We start from the raw sequence: 15,659 nt of genomic DNA, 5'->3' as shown, positions 1-15,659 counted from the left end.
GCAATCTAGCGTGAACTTTGTTAGTACAAAGCAGCATAAAACAACTCTCACTGGGTAATTGATAGTGGAGCATCTCATTGCCTCATAAAAGATGCAAGCCTATTTCACTCATTGAAACCAGTGCAGGAAACTGTTTTATTGGCTGACGGATCCAAACGTGATGTCCTGGCGTGTGGAACTTTGAAACTGAGTAAGCTCCAGATGATTTTGACAGATGTATTGTTAGTCCCGCAATTGGCAAGTAATATTTTGTCTGTAAAGAAACTAACAGATATAGGTTATTCTGTAACGTTTGAGCAAGGGAGATGTGTTGTTAAACGAGGCAATGAGATATGCATGCAGGGGTGTCTGCAAGATTCACTGTTCACATTGCAAAGCGCTCACGCTAAGCCGGAATGTGCTGTATTAAATGCCAATAAGCTGTTGCACGAAAGCTGTGTGCATCAGTGGCACAGAAGATTGGGTCATGCTAATTATGACACAATTAAGAAAACCCCGACTCATAGCGAGGATATGAAATTAAAGGGGTGTGAGCAAGCATATGAGTGCGATGTGTGTTACAGAACTAAAGCCACAGTGGCACCCATAAATCAAACAGCAGAATGCACGACAACTGCACCATTTCAGTTAATACATGTCGACTTATCTGGACCATTGCAGTGTTCAAAGGGGGGTGCTAAGTATTTCATGGTTGTGGTAGATGATTTCACAAGGTATTGTGATGTGTACTTGCTGAAGAGAAAGGATGAGGCAGATACAAAATTACGCTTGTTCATAAAGAGAGTGGAAACACAACATGGGGTCACAATAAAACGCATATGCTCAGATCAGGGGGATGAATTCACGAGCCAAGCTTTGCAGGAATTCATGGAAAGCAAGGGAATAGCCCAAAACTTCACGGCTCCGTTTTCTCCGTTTTCTAATGGGGTTGCAGAGAGGAAAAACAGGTCTCTTCAGGAATCCATTAGAGCCATGTTGGGAGATTCAAACCTAGATAACACGTTTTGGGGAGCATGTATCCTGTATGCTGTATATATTCAGAATAGGTTGTTACACAGAGTTCTGGGAATGTCTCCCTATGAAAAACTGATGGGGAAGAAACCACGGATAAGGCACATTGAGCGTTTTGGGGCTAAATGTTGGGTTCACGTGCCCAAGAGTAAAAGGCGTGGTAAGTTAGCACCGAGAGCCCAGGAGGGACATGTGCTGGGCTTTCAGAACGCCTATTACAGGGTCTGGGTGCCTGAGCTGCAACAAGTGATTCTTAGTCGAAGCATAAAAGTGTCAGATCAAGAGTGGGATCAAAGTCAGACTATACATCTAAATGGGTCACACGATATACATGCAGTAAAAGAAGAAGACATACAGCCAGGTCCTAGCGCAGAAGAAGAAGTACTGCAAATGCCATTAAAGGATGCATTAAACGAACTCATTTGGGGGAAACATAAAACAAAGAAAAGAAAGGCTGATGATGTGTCATTACAAGATAGAGAAGTACCAGGAGCTAGTGCAGGCAACAGTAGCACAAGGGAAACTGAGTCTCAATTGCCCTTAAGACGCTCTGAGAGAGAGAACAAAGGGAAGCCACCTGATAGATTCACAATAGGCCTTATCACAGGCCAAGGGGCATACACTGAACAAGAAGTGGATGCAGATACATTGTACATGACTTGTGTAAAACCAAGATGTAATGAATAAAGTAAGCCTAGAATCTGAAAATGTAAACATGTAAAAACAAAGGATGCAATGTAAAACTGTAATCTATGTAAAAGGGAATTGAAACGTCTGTGAGAAACAGGTGGGGGCTGTTGGGCTCTCAGGTTATGTGTGTGTTCCTCACAGAGAGGAAAGCAACGGACAAACCTGTTCTTATGGGGTTAAGTTGGTTGGGAAGAGTGCCAAGGCCGTTGATGGCAGCTGTGCCATCACAAGGGCACTCTTATCTACATAAGGCTGGAGAGAAACCGAAAGGACGTGGGGGTGTAGCGTGATGTGGAAGAAGCTGATTGTAATTCTGAATGTCTCAGTAAAAGGACTCTTAACGAAACCATTGCATGTGACTGGATCTTTTCCTATACCGAACCTGCTTTTGGTGTTGTATTGGACCACACGCACTATAGCAGCGCAACATCTAGACTCCAAGAGTGAAATACCTTAGTAAACTAACATTCATGAATGGCTCACTCTGGTTCAGTGTTCTCTGTGAAGATTCCCTCATGTGCAGAGCGATGGATCATATTTTCATATGATTAGCCTTTACAATGCAATCCTATGCATGTTTACTCATGTTCATTGGGACTTACTCCACAGTAAGTATGTTTAGGATTGCAGCCTAGAAATATCTTTTAATAGCCCTTCTTACAAATTAATTCCGATCCTTTTTAATATGAAAGGGGAATCTCACAACCACAGCGTCACAAGCAAATTACAGAATTTATGGAATTAATTAGATTAGCAAATATCAGGAAGAAATTGCCCAGCTAAAGTGCATACCCCAATGAATATAATTTTTGCAAAGTTAAATTTCAATAGCAAAATCTAAAACCCAACATCTGGTCCTCAGACCTGTACTCCAGTATGCCTAATAAAGGTGTAGATTCCATTGTCTCTATATATTAGGATGGGGTGTCTCTGGTCCTCCACATGTTGTTGGACTCCAATTCTCATTAACACCAACCAGCATGGCCAATAGTCAGGGATGGTGGGAGTTGTACTCCAGCAACATCTGGAGAGCCCCAGGCTAGCCACCTCTAACTTAGGTAATTGGTTTAATGGTTATGAGACATTTAATCCAGGCTACCCATAACTGATTCTTCTTTCCTAAACACTGAAGATATTACCTTCACCTGATTATCTATTTATCTTCTCCCCCTGCCAATGTCTTCTGTTGTCATACTTTCCCTGCCCCCTTAATGGGTTCCATTTATTCTTGTTAATAATGCATCTTGTTAATAAGTTAGGTAAATCAGTGGAACCAGGATACTTAAATGGAAAGGGTGGGGGACCTATTAAGTTGGTCTGCCCCCAGAGACTAATGGATCCAGATGGTTTCTAAAGGGCTCTGGGGAGTTTTCCAGCTGATAGGGCTGGCACTCCTGTCAAAACCCTGGTTGAACTGTGGAATACAGAAATGACCCGGGCAGTTGACATGATTGCTCCTGAGCGCCCCCTCCTGTGTAGAGCTCGTACGGCTCCATGGTATACCCCAGAGCTGAGAGCGATGAAACAATATAGGAGACGGCTTGAGTGCAGATGCAGACGAACTCCTGGTAGATGCAATTATACACTGGTAAGTGTCTATGGTAAGCTGTATTTAGGGGCAGTGAGGGAAGCAAAAAAACAATATTTTGCTGCCACTATCAAATCATCAATCTGCTTCCCAGCGGAGCTCTTCAGAATTGTCGGGGGCTGTTACACTCTGGCCCCAGGGAAATTGTAGAACCATCTGAGGCCTGCTGTAATTAATTTGCTAGGCACTTCCAGGATAAAATCTTTAGCATCCGCCAGGACTTAGACTCCAGTGTTATAGCAGGTGAATCAAGCGACGTATCCAGAGCACAGCCTTGTCCTGATTTCTTGGATGAGTTTCAGTTGGTACAGCTTGAGGACGTTGACAAAGTGCTTGGAGAGGTTCGTGGAACCACTTCTGTGCTGGATCCTTGCCCTTCTTGGCTAATAAAAGCTAGCAGGGATGAAACAGCTGGCTGGGCCAGGGAAGTGATTAATGCCTCTCTGCGAGAGGGGGTGGTCCCTGGCTGCCTGAAAGAGGAGGTAGTGAGACCACTCCTGAAGAGACCTTCCTCGGACCCAGAAAATCTTAATAACTATAGGCCTGTGGCAAATGTTCCATTCCTGGGCAAGGTCCTTGAACGAGTGGTTGCGGGCCAGCTCCAGACATTCATTCATTCATTAGATTTATTACGGTCAATTGACCAGCCAGAGAAATTCAGTACAAAAAATACACTAAAACACTAAAACATATTCAAAAACAGTATAAAATAGTACAGGTAAGTTAATTATTTCATGATGCAATGGATCGATTGGGTCAAAGGTTCCTTGCTCATCAGGTCTCTACGTGTATCAATGGCTGCTGCGAAAAAAATTGCGACTTTGCGGGTTATGGGGGAATTAATATCCACTAATAGATATTGTGCAAAAATTTTTTATCTCTGCCTGGAAATTTCTGGAAGAGAGGAGTAATAAAATGACTGCGAAGGCTGGTATAAAACCTGCACTCCAGTAATACATGTTCTGCTGTCTCAATGGCACCACTGTCACAAGGACAGTAACGTTCGGTCCGAGGGATTCTATTGAACCTTCCCTCTAGTAGAGCTGAGGGCAAAAGGTCAAATTTGGCCATCGTAAAGGCCTTCCTTAACCTAGGAATAGTTAGGTGATAAAGAAATTGAGCAGAAGTGAATGGTTTTAGGGATGGCGAGCTTGCGAACCTAGGGCCGAGACAGGATAGTACATTTTGGAAATCCACATCCAGAATCTTCTGGGTGATGGCTAACAGTGCTTTCGAGCGCCCCAATGATATAACATAAGGGATAGAAAAGCCAAGAGAAGTAAGCTGCAAGGAAAGGGATTTTTTCCATTTGGATTGAAAGTTGTCAATTAATATAAGGGGGGTAAAGACCAACTGGCTCAAAAATCAGTTTCATCCAGTAGCGAAATTTAAGAATCCAGATCCGCGATTCTATGGAGGGCATACCTGTTATATATCTCAGTTTGGCATTTGAAACTCAAGGGGGGACAGCTAAAATACTTCTAAGAAATTTAGTTTGAATAATCTCAAAAGGTAAGTGTGAATTGTAGTCACTCACTTGGGCACCATACAATAATTTTGAGATTACCTTGGCAGTGAAAACCCTAATCGCAGATGGTACATAGTGGCCACCTTTTGAGCAAAAAAAGGATAGAAGGGCTTTTGATGATCTTAAAGCGATTGCTCTGGCACTCTCCACCTGCGAGCGCCAGAGACCTGACTTATGGAATAGTATTCCCAAGTATCTGTAGGATGGAACTTGGTCGATGGGGGTGCCATTAACTTGCCAACGATACTTCCTTCTCTTTCTAGAAAACACTATAACCTTAGATTTGCTGTGGTTAATCACTAACTGGTCTTCTATACAGTTGCAAGCAAGGGCTCTTAACAGACGTTTCAATCCAACGGGCGATAGCGATAGCAAGACCATGTCATTGGCGTATAATAATACTGATATAGGTTTATTGGCTAAGGTAGGAGGGTGAGCAGGGCATTGTCTCAGCTTCTGAGTCAAGGAGTTGATATATAGGTTAAATAGGGATGGGGCTAATATGACTCCCTTATACGTGGGGATGGATTTAGTAAGGATCCCCTCGCGGTTGCATCTAATTTGAACATACGTGTTATGGTGCAACCCATGGATCAGGGCAAGCAGACGTCTATCAATAGTGGAAGCCTCCAACTTAGACCAAAGGATATCTCTTGAAATTGAATCAAAAGCTGCCTTGAAGTTGATGAAGGCGGCAAAAAAAGCACCACCCGGCCTAACCATGTATTTATCTACTAGATGTTGAAGTACAACAATATGATCCAAAGAGGAATGCGATGCCCTAAATCCAGCCTGTTCCTCTTCTAGGATAGACTCCTGTTCCATCCAATCTTGTAGCCTGGACAATAAGTGCCCTGCATATAATTTGCTTATAATGTTTAAAAGAGAAATAGGCCTGTAATTAGTGGGATCCTTTCGCGAGCCCTTTTTAAAGATCGGAATAATGATGGCACAACCCCAATCTTCCGGGATGCATAGGAATTGATCTATACTAGTAAATAAGGCTGCCAGGACTGGGGCCCACCATTCTGGATTAGCTTTAAGAACTTCGGGAATAATGTTATCCGGCCCGGGAGCTTTATGCGGTTTCAATCCAGCTATAAGGGATTTTATCTCCTTTACAGGTACAGGCGGCCAAGGAGGGAGGTTTTCTATAGGAGGGTGAATCCTAATTAAATTGGTTTGCCCTAAATTAAAAATATTATGGAAATAAGTTTCCCATGTATGGACCGGAATATGATGATCCACTACATTTGGAGTAGTTGGCCAACCCCCAGCCACAAGCTTCCAAAAGGCAGATACGTCATTTGACTTAGAGGCAACTATCAATGCGTGCCAGAGTTGGGTCTGAGCAATTCTTTTTTTTTTTTTAATCAGTTGCTTGTAATTTCTTTTTAATGTGAGGCATTCGGAAAGCAAAGCTGGTAGATCTTGTCCTCTATATTCCTTATATTTCTGGATTAGCTTTTTTTTAAGGTGACACACTCCTTGTCATACCAAGTTTTTGATAAGTTCGGTCGGGCAAATTGCTTTACCGGTAGATGGGACACTAGGCATGACTGGACTTCATAGATCAGATTTTGAAAAGCTACCAACATAGGTTCAGCCTGTACTGACTCTAAAAGGAGATCATGGTGGCTAAGAAGCCGTTTGGAACAGAGAGATATCTTCAAATCTGTTTCTAATTTAAGTGACCACCTAATACGAGTACTACTGGAGCCAGGAACTAATTGCATTAAAACAGGACGTTCCAGATAAAAAGAGTGGTCACAATTCAGAAGAAGCAGCAGCGGCAAATGGTCGCTATCAAGGCAATGATCTACCGAACAGGAAACAAGGTTGCTAATTTGGTCAGGAGAGATGATAAAGAAATCAATTGTGGATGCACCTATCCCAGAGAGATAAGTATATTCACCTTTAAGATCTCCATTAGCAGAACCATTCAGTAAAGTAAGATTCAATTTAAAAAGGGATTGCATAAGGCATAAACCAGCAAAATTAATACCAATATCTTTAGAGCAACGGGAGGGAAGATCTAGAGATGCTTCTAAGAGAGGAGGAGCTTCATGAAAATGGGCATATAGGGCATTATCATTTGATCCAAGTCTTGCATTAAAATCCCCTGCTATAACAACTTTTGCCTCAGGGTATAGCAGGGTTTGTTTATCTATGTATTCCTCTAGCTCGCCAAACATTTTGCCTATGAGCTTTTTTTGTCGTAGAGGGGGGAGATACACATTTATTAGTATCATAGAAAATCTCGGGAACTTAAGGGCGAGGGACATAGCTAAACCAGGAAGAATGGCCAAAGCAGTGGTACAAATTCCTAGGTTTAGAGCAATCATTATCGCCAGGCCTCCCTTAGGGCGCCCCCCTTTAGCACTTGGGATAGCGGCCATCGAATGGGCTGAAAATCCGTCTAATTCCAAATTATCCCGACTCCAGGTTTCCTGGAGGAGAATAATATCGTAATTGTTCAAATATTTCTTAAATGAAGGGTCTGATTCCTTTGCTCTCCAACCAGCAATGTTCCAGGAAAGGATCTTGGTCAAGATGGCGGCTGAGGTCAGTAAGCAACTCGAGCCGCTCCATAACATTTTCTTTTTTCCCCTTTTTTAGACTTCTATAGACTATTTTAAATCATTTTAATTATACTATCTGAGCCTGTTTCAGATGGTATTTCCTAACGCGCAGCCTGGTAAAAATCAAAGGCTGCCTTGTCCTGTAACAGCCCTTATCTCGGATATTTCCCTTGCAAGGACCTGGCGAGCTGCCCAGAAGGTTGTTTGAGTGAGCCGGCAGTGAATCCAACCTTGGCTGGGCTCTCCGTGCTTGTTTTTAAGCTGCCTCAGTTTATCTTATGCCATTTTTTTATGTGTTTCTCTACTCACCCCTAAGCTGGTATTTGCCGCTTTGTCGTACGATTTATCTGAACAGCTCCAGACACTCTTGGATGAGACTGATTATCTGGATCCATTTCAATCAGGTTTCAGGTCTGGTTTTGGCACGGAAACAGCCTTGGTCGCCCTGTATGATGACCTTTGTCGGGAGAGAGACAGGGGGAGTGTGACTCTGTTGATTCTCCTTGATCTCTCAGCGGCTTTCAATACCATTGACCATGGTATCCTTCTGGGGAGACTGGCTGAGTTGGGAGTGGGAGGTACTGCATTGCAGTGGTTCTGCTCCTACTTGGCAGGTCGCCTCCAGAAGGTGGTGCTTGGGGAACATTGCTCGGCATCCTGGACTCTCCAGTATGGGGTTCCACAGGGGTCAGTTGTGTCCCCCATGCTGTTCAACATCTACATGAAACCGTTAGGTTTGGTCATCTGGAGTTTTGGAGTGCATTACCATCAGTACGCTGATGACACGAAGCTCTATTTCTCCTTTTCATCTTCTTCAGGTGAGGCTGTCAATGTGCTGAACCAGTGCCTGACTGCGACAATGGACTGGATGAGGGCTAATAAACTGGGACTCAATCCAGACAAGACTGAGATGCTGCTAGCGGGTGGTTCTTCTGACTGGATGGTGGATGTCCAACCTGTCCTGGATGGGGTTGCACTCCCCCTGAAATAGCAGGTTCATAGCTTGGAGGTTCTCCTAGAACCATCTCTGTCACTTGAGGCTCAGGTAGCCTCAGTGGCACGGAGTGTCTTCTACCAACTTTGGTTGGTGGCCCAGCTGCTCCCCATCTGGACAGGGATAACCTGGCTTCAGTTGTCCATGCTCTGGTAGCCTCCAAGTTAGATTACTGCAATGCACTCTATGTGGGGCTGCCTTTGAAGACAGTTCAGAAACTGCAGCTTGTGCAAAATGCAGCGGCCAGATTGGTAACAGGGACCAGACGGTCCGAACATATAAAACCAATTCTGGCCCGCTTGCATTGGCTGCCTGTATGTTTCCGAGCTCAATTCAAGGTGCTGGTTTTGACCTCTAAAGCCTTACACGGCTTGGGACCACAATATCTGATGGAACGCCTCTCCCGATACGAACCTACCCATACACTACGCTCAACATCTAAGGCCCTCCTCTGGGTGCCTACTCCGAGGGAAGCTCGGAGGGTGGCAACAAGTGAGAGGGCCTTCTCAGTGGTGGCCCCAAATTATGGAATGATCTTTCTGACGAGGTGCTCCTGGCGCCATCACTGTTATCTTTTCAACGCCAGGTCAATACTTTCCTTTTCTCCCAGGCATTTTAGCATGTGTTTTTAAAATTGTTTTAAATGTTTAAATTGTGTTTTAAATTGTTTTTAAAAGATGTGTTTTAAATTTGTATATTTGTTTTTTGTGTTTTTAGGTACTGTAAACCACCCAGAGAGCTTCAGCTATGGGGCGGTATAGAAATACAATAAATAAAATAATAAATAAATAAATAAAAATAAAATAATATCCTGGCACATTTTAGTTTAAAAATGACACCAGAAACATTTCTGCACAAATACCAAACTGTCTGATGTTTCTATGATATTTTTGCACTCATTCTTATTAGAATGAATATTCTTATTTAGCAAATATTTATATAGCTATCATGGCAACTTTTCTTTCAATGGCTGTGAGGGTCCTTGTGACAATGAAAGATAATACTCAATGGTGCAGAGAAATTATATGGCCAAAATTCATATTTAGAGTCAGATGAGGCAATGGCAGCAGGGTGGAGAGGAGAAGTCAATTTATTTATGGTATATTATAGGTGCTTGTAATAATTATGGATGTGGGAACAAAAACAATTTTTCCAGATTAAAAAGTGTACCGAAAGCTTGTTTGGATTAACATGATATGCTGAAAATATTCATTTGACTCCTCATCTATCTATAATTTACTGAGCAACAGAATAAACATACTGTGCCATTCTGCTGCTGAGGGCTCCGAGTCGTAAATATTTCATTACTTTAAAAATGAATCACTATTAGGTAGATGTTCTGGTATTCAGGAAAATAAAGTTTTAAGTTGTCAAATAAAATTGCTTCTTTTACCTTCCGGCTGATTTGTTTGTTTTTAACGGATTGGAATGGTGAGCAATACAGTGGCACCTCTTGGATTCTAATGGAACTACATGTCAGACAACTGTTTATTTCACCACCTTCTCTTTGGTACCTCTGCTATGGAGAGATGATCAAATGAGGAACAATGTGGAGCCACAGAAAGCCTATAATCTTCAAGGTGGAAGCAGCTGGTCTCACATCCACTTCAACAGCTTTGCCCATAGTGTATCTTGCAGATATTTATCCTGCTCTTTAAAGACTTAAAACACTTTAACATTTAGGAAACTCTGCAGCTTCCCTCAACAACCTACTCTAATGCACAGCTTTTTTATTGCTTGCATCTAACTAAATGGATAGCAGCTTGTCTACAAATTGAATCTACTTGGTGGCAATGAATAAAAATATATCCTGTGTACTGACTTTCCTTTTACATAATTTTAAGATGTCCCCTTTTCATTTCTTCTTACGAGTGTTAGTAAATTTATTTCTTCTAGTTTTTTGTTATGTGTTGCCTGTTAAATTCTAGCTGGTAATTTTTTTAATATATTTTCTAAACATTATCCAGTTTCTTAGCACTTTCCTTACAGCGTAGTGGTGACCCATACTGTATGCAGCAGGTTGTTTCCAATTCTATGAAAAGAAGGAGCTTTCCATTCATGGAAGGACAGTTGCGCATGCAGAAGGTTCTTCCATTAAAGGTTCCAATGCAAATTGCCAGTATTTAACTATGGATTCTACTAATTGCCTTGCGTATTTGTCTGTGAATGCTCCATGGAATGCCACCACCTCTCATTGATTACTTATGTTCAATTTGTTGTTTTAAAAATTGTATTCAAACTTTTCAAAATACAAAAACAAATAATAAAGACATCAAGGAGAAGAGGGGAGGGAGCTAACAGAGGGGCATAATATGTATGATTAAGTTTTGAAAAACCCAATAAAATAAAGAGCCCTTAAGAGGAAAAGGAAAGAGGAATTACACTTAAAGGCAAAAAAGAAAAAGAAAAAAGCAAAACAGATGGGGGGAAAGTAGAGAAAAGAAAACCATCTGTGGAGCAGGGAGACATGAACTGTTGTTCATTCACATGGGTCACAAATGTCCACCATATAGCCACAAAGTCCACTGGTTTAGCATCCCTTTGGAGCACTTTCAAGTAATGAGTAAGTTTCTCAGCAATGGCAATATATGAAGGCTTTTTAAACCACCTATCCAACATAACAACTGTGGCATCTTTGAAGCCCTGCATGATGGTCAAACAGGTGGCCACCAAAAGGTACATGATGAGATCCTTGGCCCCAGCTAACAATGAAGTAAGCATGGCTTTGGAACAGGTACCACTACACAACCAATAATAGTACTAATTTCATTCAGAACTGTAATCCAAAAAGAGTGCATGTGAGGGCAGGACCACCATATATGCCAGTAGGTGCCTAGGGAATGGCATTGCCACCAGCAAAGGTGGTTATTTGAGTTCTGTATCTATGATATCCAAACTGGCATGTAATGCCATCTAGGGATAGTTTTTAGTGAGTTCTCCCTAATGTTGGCAAAAACAGAAGAAAAGGGCTTGGTGGCCCAAATCAAATTCTAAGATCCTGTGTCTAATTCCTCACCCAAACCCATCTCCCACATTGCTTGTAGACTTGTAAAAGGGGGGAACACACCTCCAACCAGTATAGTATAAGGCCAAGACATTAGCCCCTTGGGACAAGAGTCCTGTAACAGACAAAGAGCTTCTAGGAAGGACAAAGTTCTGATAGCTTGAGCACATACTGAGTCATTCTCAAGGAAACCAGAAATCTGTATTAGTTGAAGCCAATGAAGCCTAGAATGGATCGATTTAGTACTCAAGTCTTGGAGCAAAAGAGAACCATGGTCACAGAAATCCCTTAGAAAGTGATCAACCAGGTTCATCCAGGGAACCAAATGAAGGGTGATAGGGCTGGAACAATAGGGGAAACAGAGTGGGGAGGAACTTTATGAACCATTTGTGCCATTCTGTGAGAGTACATTTTAGGGTTGTGATCCATATGTGGCCGAGGCCTGAGCTGAATCGTGCCTCTTTGGAGGCATTTGGGCTCCAGCCGAGTTGGGCTGAGATAGCCCTGGATCACTATGGATCAGATATGGTGGCCCAGAGTGATTGGGGGCTATCAGGAGGTGGGGCATACAGCAGGAAGAAGCAGGCTTGGGCTAGAAGGAGAAGGTAGGGCAGGACAGGCACCTTTTTGCGGGAGAAGAAAGGTGCCTGTTTTTTCCACCCAATCTTGCCTCCTTCCTGCCAGACCTCTCCAAGCTCCACACACCAAATCCTCTTTGTGAGTGGCTTCCCTGCATGCAGGGAAATTTCTTGCAAAGAAGCAACACCCCACAGTAGGGAACCCTCTTGCTTATGAGCTGATAAGTGGGAGGATTCATTCTGCATGGTGCCAGTTGCTGCACATTTGCTGGGGACTTCCCTACATGCAGAGGAGCTGCCTTGCAAAGCAGCAGCAACTGGCAATGCTCAGGATGGAATTGTCCTACTTACCAGCTGATAAGCAAAATGATTCCATCTTGTACTGGTTGGATGGAATTGATGGGGGGGGGAGAAGGAGATGTAGCAGCTCCTTCTTCCCCCTCACTAGATTTCTAATTTTAAAACCCTTAGCCCTGTCCCAAAATAACTTTGGGGATGGATCTGGGGTGGAGTGGGTGGTCCCATCTTCAGATTGGCTCTCCTCAGAACTCACAGATAGGGGCCAAAAGGTGGATAGGCCGCGCACAGCCCTAGTACATTTAGTAAAAGTGTTTGTCACTGTTAACCATCGCCTGTGCAAGGAAGGTACAAGCAAACCAGCACGTAGAGGTATGCCTTCTATATTGCATTTCTCCATCAAGACCCTAATGGGAGGGGTGTCTCGCTTCAAAAGAAGGAGCAGCTGGTGTGGCTGGAAGGCATCAAAATATGTCTGGTGGTGAGGAATACCCCATCCTCCCATTTTGGATCTAGTATAAATAGAGGTAGCTGCTAATTGTGAGATCTTAGTCAAGAAAGTGAATTTATTAAAAAGCAATTGCCATGCCTTCATTGTTTCGATAAGGAAAGGGATTCATTATTCATCCTCCTTTCTTCTCCAGAGACACCAGACACTGAGAGCAGGACATAAGATAATGGGCAGAATGAGAAGGAAAGCATGTTTATATTGGGTATCTGGAAAGACCTTCTAACTGTATGAGCAGTTGGGCAAAGGGGGAGACAGAAAACTGTCCCAATTGAAATGTGGAATGAAGTTATGTTAAAATAGAAGACAATATGTTATCTTCTGTGGTGGCTCTCTTGTATGTCCCGACAGAAATGCATTTGGATGGGACTAGGATGATGGGCATCTTTGTGGCTAAGAACATAAGAAGAGCCTGCTGGATCAGGCCAATGACCCATCGAACCAGCATCTTGTTCTGACAGTGGCCAATAAAATGCCTGTGAGAAGCCGGCAAGCAGAACCCAAGTGCACACTCTTCTGTGGTTTCCAGCAGCTAGTATTCAGAAGCATATTGCCTCCAACAGTGGACGTAGAACATAGCCATAATAGTTAGTAGCCATTGATCTTATCCATGAAAATCCAGAGCCCGCACTTAGACCCAAATTTCCCACCCAAAGATGGTTTGCCATGCTGTGAAGATCTACCTTTTTAGGAAGGCTTTTGGGCATGAGATCAGCTGGTATAGCATAGTGAGGAGGAGCCTGGCTGGGAGTCCAGAGTCTGTGAGTTCAAATCCCCACTCTTGTCTCCTGGGTGTCAAGGGCCAGCTAAAGATCACCCTCACAGTGAGTGGCTCAGGGGTTACATACCCTGCCACCTGTGCAGCCGTGGGCAAGATGTGTAGTCCCAAGGAGTCCAGTTGCCCCCCAGCTGGCAGTTGTGGACAAGGAAGGGGCTGGCTTGTGCAGCTGTGGCAAGCTTATCAGGTCCTAGCCAGCCGGGGAGGACTAGCCTCAGAGGGAGGCAATGGTAAACCCCCTCTGAATACTGCTTACCATGAAAACCCTATTCATAGGGTAGCCATAAATCAGGATCGACTTGAAGGCAGTCCATTTCATGATGATGATTTCTATCCCACTCTTCCTTCCAGAAGGAGCTCAGGGTGGTAAACAAAGCACAAAACACATCTTAAAATCATAAAGAAAATTAAAACATCTTAATAATAATAATAAATAAATAACACTTCTAAGTATTGTAGCCAACAGGAAGATACATGTAGAGCATCTAGACGTTAAGACAGCCTCTTTGCATGGTGAGATAAAAGCATTTATGGACCAAAACAGGCAGCAAGAGCATGGAATGAGAAGCTGGACCAGATATTCTTAAAGTAGAACCTTGCCTGTACAGCAGATTCAGAAGCAACAGATGGACCTACATCTTGACCATCTTGACCTGCCCCAGGGGGCAGACAAGCAAGCAGACAGCTCCTGCAACAGCTTCTGCAGCTGAAATGTCCCAGGCCAGAGGTGACTCCCAGCAGCAGTGTCCACCTCTTCCTCAGGAAGGCTCTAGCTCCTCTTTCAGTGGGATGCCAGATAGCATGAGCCATTTGTCCTCCAACTCCAGCACTTTCAGCTCCTTGGGTACGCTTCCCATGCAGGATCGGTCCATCATCCCTGAGGTTCAGGAGCCTGAGGAGAAGCCTTCCTTGCAGCCATATGGCACCTCTTCAGCTTGGCCCAATTGTGACTGCATGAAAAATGTGTAATGGGTTTGGCAGAGACCCAAGCTGCGACTTCAGCTTTACTAAGCTGAATATGGTGGAGACTGAGCTCTACAAACAGTACAGCAAGAAGCACTTTTACATCTTCAGAAAACCAGGACCAAGGCACTGCAGTCTTAAAATTACAGGTATCAGCTAACAAAAATACCAAAGATTCTTTCTCATCTCAGTAAATAAGGAACACACTGGAGCTTTGTGAGGCTCTCTGAACAAAGACTCAGCTGCTACTTGAGCAAGCCATTTAAGACGGGTGAGAAACTCGCAAATGTGGCTTCTCTGTCTGTGGCTTCAGGCTTCTCTGTCTGACCCTCACAACTTTCTCCAGGCCACACCCCTTCACAAAAAAATTCAGCTTTGAGGAATCTGACATGGGGTACATTTGATGCCCAGATTCTCAAAATCACCCCTATGCAGCACATGTTTCTTTTTCTCTGCTTGTTTCATATGTGAGCTTGTTTCATATGCTGTGCCAGGCATTTCATCTGTAGCTTTCATGCTCTTATCCTTTGGAAGCAGGGCTTATGGATCACAAAAACAATCACATTCTGCATCAGACCAGGGCTCACAAGATTTGCTGGAATTTGATAGGAATGTGGTTTCAGGGTCCAGATCTGCTACAGGTAAGTTCAGTATTGAAACTGAGCCTTTTCCCACTTAAATTTACAGGCTTTCTCTTTCCAGGGATATTTTTCATACCATATTATGGATATGATAAACTCTAAGGTGTCATCTGCCTTCTCTCTTCCCTTCTTAAGTTCATGTTCAAACATGCTGGAGGGATAGGAAAAACCCACTGGCCTCAGTGATGCTCCTGGTGCCTCCATGTTCACTCTCCAGAACATGTCTGGGCATTCAAAATGCACTCCTGTCCCATGTCTGGCCATCCCCTTTCCTGATTGGATAGGTCTTCAAAACATCATCCTATCAGTCTGCTGTAGATGGGTCATATATCCCTATTGGACAAATCTGAAGAGCGGGTGCTGGAAGTGGAGCCCTTCGGTCCATTTTTACTTAGGGGTCTAAAACCTCTTCTGATTGGCTTGCTGTGGGATCATGTGCTCATAGAGATGTCACATGAGTCTATAGGGCAAATCTAGCACCCTATTTTGACTTAGAG

The sequence above is a fragment of the Rhineura floridana genome, chromosome 7 (assembly GCF_030035675.1).
Source record: "Rhineura floridana isolate rRhiFlo1 chromosome 7, rRhiFlo1.hap2, whole genome shotgun sequence".
NCBI classification, from domain to species: Eukaryota; Metazoa; Chordata; class Lepidosauria; order Squamata; family Rhineuridae; genus Rhineura; species Rhineura floridana.
Note: the sequence above shows the minus strand (reverse complement) of the source record.